Genomic DNA, 7,645 nt, shown 5'->3' with positions numbered 1-7,645 from the left:
GCTGTAATTGCCAGTATGGGTTCAGGTTTAGGGTCTTTCACAGCATTCTTTTTTGTCACAGAGGCATTCCTTCTGTTCCCTCCTGTTACAGCCACAGCACATGCAGAATGGGGACCTCTCCCTACAGATATGGCTACCAATACCTATGAAGCCCTGAAAATTGCTTTTGCCCGTGAGTTTAATCTCTCCAACTGTTGGATATGTGCCCAGATTCCCCATCATTCAGCGGGGCTGCCCTGGTGTGCCGTTCCCCAAAATTGGTCTGATATTTGCCAGGAAATATTGATAACTTCTTATAATATATGGCAGCCTTTTATGTCGGGCAGAGTTGGAGGAAAGCTAAGCCATAATTGTTCTCAGGAGCGCTTTTATAGTTTGACCAACATCTCCTGGCAACCCTTTGGCAACCTCTTACAAAAACCTACCCCCATCAGACTCCGGGTTGTACCCCAAGGTCTGCTTTGTTTTAGGGAGCCTTCTTCACCTAATGCCCTTTGGTTTGCAGGTAATAGTTCCTGTCACTATTACTTGTCTCCAACAACTAATGTTACAATCCCCTTTCTCAACAGCACTGGCCAGGATACTGGGGAAGGACTCCAGTACTGGCCCCCTCATATTGCCACCCAGCGCCAGCAGGGGATTAATGGGCTGGTTGCTAATGGATAGGCATTTTTTATATGTGGCCGTAATGCCTACAAGTGGCTCCCACATGGGTGGCATGGAAGTTGCTATAAAGGATTCCTTGCCCCTCCCCTCTGTGTTGTGGCCCATGCTCCCTCAGGTCGCCCCAGGTACTACCAGTCCCTGAGAGCTACCCTTGAACCCATCGGTGAGGGAGACAGGTTTGGAATGATATTCCTCCCTTCTTATGGAGTAGGACGAATGGCCCAACTTTATAAGAGGCTTTCTGTATTCCTTACTCAGTTTGCCAATGACACCCTGGGCATAGACAAAGGCATAAGTTCTGAGTTATACCAACTCCAGTTATTATCCCTGCAAAACCGCCAGGCCCTACATTATATTTTGGCCTCACGGGGCGGGGTCTGTGCCCTTATTGGGGACGAATGTTGTACCTATGTCCCAGAATCTTCACAGGATATTAACAAGCACATCCTGTCAGCTGAACGGGCCTTTAACCTGTGGAAGGCCCAGGAAGCAGAACCTACTATTTTTGATTCCCTCTGGGGTTGGTTACCTGATCTAGGGGGATTAGGGGGAGGTATTGTTCGCCTCCTGCTCACAGGTGTTGTAATCTGTTTTGTTCTCTTTCTTTTGCTCGCTTGCTGTAAAGTACTCATACATAAGCTTTGTACCCCCCATTCCCCAGATGTTCCCTTGTACCCCTTAATTGATGACCCTGATTGTATGGAACTTAATCACTTTTTGTCTTCGGAGTATGAGAAAACTCTGCCAAAGGTTTGTTGAGTATTCTCAAAGGAGGGAATTGTTGGTGTCACTGGGCGTAGCTACCAGGTAACTCGGGGGGGTGGAGGACCATGAGTGTCGATGAAGCCCCCCTGCTCTGGGTCTAAGTGAGCCACAGTAACTCCATCTTGTGAACTTTAACCAACCTACAGACTAACAGCCTAAAAGCAAAATTTTTAACTGTCAGCTTTCTTAGCTTGCAGCTGTAGGACAGTTTGAAACAGCAAAAGCGGCGGGGAGGCGGGGGAGAGAAATCTGCCTGCGTCGGTGCTGTGAAGGCCATAGATAAACATGCGAGTGAGAACAGTTCTAACAAGCTACAATATCGTGTTTAGTGTTGCAAGGGGGAAGGGAGGAAGGGAAAACAGGGAGAAACAAAAGGCTTATACAAACAGCTTGACATATAAAAAGGGGGACTTGCTTGTATTTGGCGTGCTGGATTTGAGATACTGTTTCTCCTAGTGCCTGCTTTGAGATCTCAAATAAACTTGATTTGCTTCTCCACCCTGGTGTGTTAATTAGTGCGACGCACACCGGGCAACGAACCCCTGCTGCCTCCTTGGGCCCTTTGGGCCGGCAACACCCCCATGACTGTTCCTCTGTGTCCCCCTAGGAGTCATGTCCCACATTTTGGGGACCACTGAACCCTACTCGCTAATCAGGGGCTAGTGATGCCAAAGCCCAGGGAAAGGGAGAACAAGGGCAGCAGCCCTGGCACCAGAACCTTGGCCCCAAACACTCTTCTGCCTGCGGCCCTGCCCTCTTTCATCCCTTGCCACGCCTTCCACCCACGGCCCCATCCACTGGGCACCTCTGTTTCACCCCTTCCCCACTGGCCCCACTCTGCTCACTCATTTACTCCCCCCCCCTCGCTGCAGCCCTGAGACCAGAGAAGCTCAGTGTCCCTGCTGCAGCCCCTGGGCCAGAGCGGGGGATGGGAGCTCCTCTAGCCCTCGGGCTGACATGGGGGAGACTTTTCCAGGGGCCCCAGATCAGCCGGGGCACTCGGTGATCAAAGGGGCACCCTGCGGCAGTGCGAAGGTGCGCACTGCCAGTGTAGTGTCAGACACGGCTTCCTGGGGGGCTCCCACATTTCGCCCTGCTTGGACCCGGTGGAGGAACATTGTGGGGGGAGGGGCAAGTGTTGACACAAAGATGCAGCTCACCCGCCTCCAGCCTCCCTCCGAGACCCCATAGAGGGTTGGGGGGAGCGAGGAGCAACACTAAGTGCCCCATGCGTCCTGGTCACTGTCCCCACCTGGGCTGGGCTGTGAGGGGAGCATCAGAAGCTGCTGCTCTCGGCCCTCCCCTGATGCAGCCCGGCTGAGGAAAGTGACCTGGATGCAGGGAGCTCGGATGTGCTGGAGATATGTTGGGGAAAGGGACTGTCTGAATTCCCAAGGCAGGAAACGAACAATCTACAGCGACGTCATTAGCCACAGACACACTCTAGCCAGGCTCCAGCCAGTAGGGAAATGGGCAGGAATTCTTGCTGCTCAGCCATGGCCACACGTACAGAGCTGTACAGCAGTGAGTGTGCTGGGGAAGCTGGTCTGAGCAAACCATTGGAAATGACCCTTCAGTGAGAACAGAACCAGAGTGTAGAAAGGCCCCGGTGTTAAGTGGCTATGATGGACAGAGGCCCTATGTTAAGTGATTGTGGCTAAGGGCTTAGCGAGCTGGGGTATGACACCATAGATGTCTTTCTGTGGAGGTTTGAGTCTTGCCAGCTAGGGAAGGCTGGTGTGTGGTGTTTCTATGGCTGTACTTTCAGTGATGCAGGTTTCTCTCTCCTATTGGGCATCCTACTAGATTGCCAGCTGCCTTTCAACAGCAGGGTAGAGACAGTGTGTGTGTGTGCTGGGGAAGAGTGAGTGTGTTGAGGTAGGTAGGAGCGGATCATTATTATCCCTACTTGAAAGAGGGAGAAGCTAAGGCTGAGAAAGGAGAATTGACTTGTCTTAGGTCACACAGCCAGCCAGTGGCAGGGTTGGGAATAGGACCCAAGAGCCCTGATTTTCAAACTAACCATCAGATCTTGAATTTCAGACACTGAATGACCTGAATAAAGTGCTCTCAGATGAGCTCCAGACCAACAACAGTGCACAGTAATTATTCAGCAAGTATTTGAGGAGAACTGCAATGTTAGAGAGAATCATGAACTGCTCAGAGACCATTAATGCAGAGAAGCAGCAAAATTCATCAAACATATGACTGGTTATGACTTATTTCCTTGGTCTTAAAAGAGAACAACAAGGACCTGAGTCTCCTCCCTGTCAATAACCCCCTGCTCAGCCAATCAGGGTAGAGACTGAGGACGGGAGGCTGAAGGTTCTCACCAGAGAGCCCAAAGGATGGCCCAGGTCACCGGTGGGGATCACTGCCCGAGCACTATTTCAGCCCCACATTTTTGGGTGGACCTCCCACAGTGGGAGCTGCAGAGCACTCCCACGCAACACACACACACACACACCCCTCTCTCCTAGTGTTGGGAGAGGAACAGGTGAAAGGACAAAAGAAGCAAGAGACAAAGAGAAAGGAGGGAGAGACGGATGGAGGAAAAGGTGAAACTAAAAGGACAAACCCTAATGTCCCCAGTGATTCTAAGGGACAAAATCCCAGGTGCGGAATAAAATTTTGCCTCCTTAAGCTTGTGTTTTCCATGCCTAGAATTCAACTCCCACGAGATGGATCAGGCTGAACAGGTTTCAGACCTCGAGGAGGCTCTTACCTTCTAAACAGGGACGGCTGTTTTCTAGCAAAATCAGGAAAAGGGAAGGAAAAAACTCGAAAGAGGTTCCTCCTGGCGCTCACGTCCGTGAACCCGAATACACTCTCAGTCCTCAAAGAGAGACCTGGAGAAGGAGACTTGCTGAAACAAAGCCACAGGGGTCTCTGAGGTTTCCCTGGCCCCTCGCCCCTGTCCTGCCTGGCTGATGTCAGCATCTCTCTGTGAGGTCACCACCTCCCCACCACCTTTGACCAATAGACTGAGGTCCTGCAAAAGGCCTTTGTGATGTCACTTCCACACCCCTCCCTTGCTGTGCCAATGTCCTGCCCCTGCCCAGGCACGTTGGAGGTTTGAGCTACTCCCTGTGGATCACCCCACTCAAGGAGCGTTCGTTCTAGGAAGCAAGCCGGTAGTTTTGGATCATCTGCACATTTTGTCAGCTCACTGTTTAGCAGATCATTTATGAATATGTTTACTAGTCATAGTCCCAGTCCAGACACCACTAGTTACCTGTTTCCATCCTGAAAACTGACCATTTATTCCTACCCTTTGTTTCCTATCTTTTAAGCAGTTATTGATCCACGTGAGGACCTTCCGGAGGTGAAAGTAAGCCGGTATGTTCCGGTATGGGGTACCGGCAAGAGCCGATACGCTGTGCCAGCCCGGCCCGGCTTCCCCAGGCTGGTGATTTAAAGGGTCCAGGGCTCCCTGCAGCGGCCGGAGCCCCGGGCCCTTTAAATCACCTCCCGAGCCCCCCTGCCGGAGCCCCAGGGAGCAAATCACTGCCGTGGATGCTGCTCTCTCCCGCTCTGCCAACACAGAGCAGGGGTGGCAGAAGCTTCCTTACAGTGCGGGGGGGGGCACCGTTGTCTGAACTGTGGCACCCCCATGACACCCCTTCCCTAAGGACCCCCACTCACACCACCTCTCCCCCTGAGGCCACACCCACAGAACGCCTCTTCCCCAAGACTGCACCCTCCCCCCCGCATCATGTGTCCTAACAGCCAGTAAAGAGTGGTGGGGCCATGGCCCTCTAAACCCCCTGTTCCAGCACCCCTGACACAGAGCTCAGCAGGCAGCAGTGTGTGTGTGTGACAGAGAGTGCTGTGCTGAGCTGAGCCAGGGAGAGAAGGGGGGCTGATGTCGGGGCTGTCCCCTGCCTCTGGACTGGTCGCTTACAGCAGCTGTCTGAACTTAGAGACAGTGTGCGACACACTCACTCTTCCGCAACGCACACACTGTCTCTCCACCCCCCACACACATGCTCTCTACCCCACCACGCACATTGCAGTTGAAAAGCAGCTGGCAATCTAGTAGGATGCCCATGGACCAATGGGATAGAAACCTGCATCATGTGATGCTGTACCAGCCCGTGAGGCATTGCAAACCCTTCCCAAAGCACCCTGCAGCCAGCTGCACAGTGGGATCGCTACCCACAGTGCACTGCTCTCTGTGGCAAGACAAGAGATGCAAGAATGGATGTGCTCTGGTGACACAGGGGCATAGGGTGGACGTTCAACAGCTGTTCAATTAAAACACTGTAACTAAAGCCACGTTACTCTTTCCTGTAGACATAGCTTGAGAGTGAGACAAGACCCAGCTCCACTGAAAGTGGAGAACCAAGGCTTCCTCTGTAGTTGGCAGGATTCAAATCTGTGCAGGGAGACCCCAATGGATTTCTAGCCCATCACCTTAACCACTCGGCCACAACTACTTGCTGGGTATGTGGCTCTCACTACAGTCTAGTTCTGTTCTCACTGAGTGATCAATTCCAGTTGTTTCCTCAGACCAGCTTCCACAACACAGTCACTGCTGTGCCGTTGTGTAAGTGTGTCCGTGGCTGAACTGCAAAAATTCCTGCTTCTTTCCCTTCTGGCTGAAGCATGACGAGAGTGTGTTTGTGGTTAATGACATTGCTGTAGCTTGTTGTCCATTTCCTGCCTTGATCATTCAGACAGTCCCTTTCCCGTCATATCCCCAGTACATCAGTGATTGCGATAGCAGGGGGCAGGTTTTCTCTGGGGCACTGAGCTTTGCCAGGGGGTTGGTGGCTCCTTTCTTTCCTCACCCTGGAGTAAACTCAGCTTTTTATTCCATCCTTGATGTTTCAAGGAATAACAACAGATGACCAAAGAAAGAGGTGGACAGGGTGAATCTCAGGGGAGGGGGCAGAGAGGGGGGGCAGCAGGCAGACCTTGGGGTAGGGGCTGGAGAGGCGCAAGGAGGCCCTGGGGGAGGAGAGGAGCCAGCGACCAGCAGGCCTCAGCCAAAGAGCAAGGGTGGGAAGTGGCCAAACGGGAGTGAGGGCGGAGCACAGGTGGGGCCTCGGAGGGAGGAGAACGAGGGAAGGGAGTGGAGGGGGGGGCAGCACCACGGTCTGGGCAGGGGCCGCCCACAGGATTCAGGGGGCCTGGGGCAAAACAATTTCAGGGTCCCCTTCCATAAAAAAAAGTTGCAATACTATAGAATCCTGTATTCTCCTGGGGGCCCTGCAGGGCCTGGGGCAAATTGCCCCACCTGCCCCCCTCTGGGCGGCCCTGCCCTCAGCCTCTCCTCGTAAGTCCGCTGCCCTCTAATCGTGTTTGTTGCCCTTCCCTAGACTCTCTCCAATTTGTTTCTGCAGTGGGGAGGGGGACTGGACACAATGCTCCAGATGTGGCCTCACCAGTGCTGACTAGAGGGGAATAATCACTTCCCTCCATCTGCTGGCAACGCTCCTACTAATCCAGCCCAATATGACCAGTTACCCATATTGAATGCAGACACAGCAATATTTGATACATTGGTTCCTGTCCATTCAGGAGGTTATTTCCCACCTATTCATAAATAATGAAGCTGCTCTAAGCGGAGGGGAGAGAGCTGTCCTGTCCGTGTAGTTAACCCATCTCCCCGAGAGGTGGTAGCTATGTCAGTGGGGGGAAGCTATGTTGGTGGGTGTGCAAGCTGTGGTGTCTACATGTGTATATAAAGTTTAATCAAACCCCATTTTTAAAACCCCTGTGGCCTGGGAATAGAAAAGGAGCTCTCTGAGGCAGAGCCCGTCCTTCAAAATCCTTAAGATCACTGACTTGCCAATGCAAATGTCATGGGGGTATAGCTCAGTGGTAGAGTGTTTGACTACAAATCAAATGGTCCTTAGTTCAAATCTAAGTGCCCCAATTTCTTCAATAAAAATAATTCTATTCCCAGTATGCTCAGAAGCTCCACTAAATAGGGATCCCTGAAATGAATGGACACACTCAATGTTTGCCTGTGCAAATGCATAAAAACCTAGCAAACATGTCCCCAGCTGAAATCAGTTCCAATCCTAAGTGTCTTGGTTTGTTTTCATCAACGAAACAAAGGCACATGAAGACACATTTGCAGGTCCTTGGCCTCTGTGGGCTACAATGTGCAGAAGAACAAGAACCACATCCACGTGGGAGGCATGGACTAGTCTGTATTACATTTGGTAAGTAAGTTGCCATTGGGACTGAAAACTCTACTGGG

The 7,645-nt window shown here is 52.0% G+C and overlaps 1 non-coding gene across 1 annotated transcript; it reads left to right on the top strand.

Moving 5' to 3' along the window:
* The first annotated feature begins 7,242 nt into the window (after positions 1–7,242).
* TRNAC-ACA lies at positions 7,243–7,315 on the top strand. Its single transcript has one exon. It is a non-coding gene; the product is annotated as a tRNA-Cys (tRNA).
* Positions 7,316–7,645: the final 330 nt, after the last annotated feature.

The sequence above is a fragment of the Mauremys mutica genome, unplaced genomic scaffold, assembly GCF_020497125.1.
Source record: "Mauremys mutica isolate MM-2020 ecotype Southern unplaced genomic scaffold, ASM2049712v1 Super-Scaffold_100248, whole genome shotgun sequence".
NCBI classification, from domain to species: domain Eukaryota; kingdom Metazoa; phylum Chordata; order Testudines; family Geoemydidae; genus Mauremys; species Mauremys mutica.
Note: the sequence above shows the minus strand (reverse complement) of the source record. Positions and strands in the feature narration are given on the sequence as shown.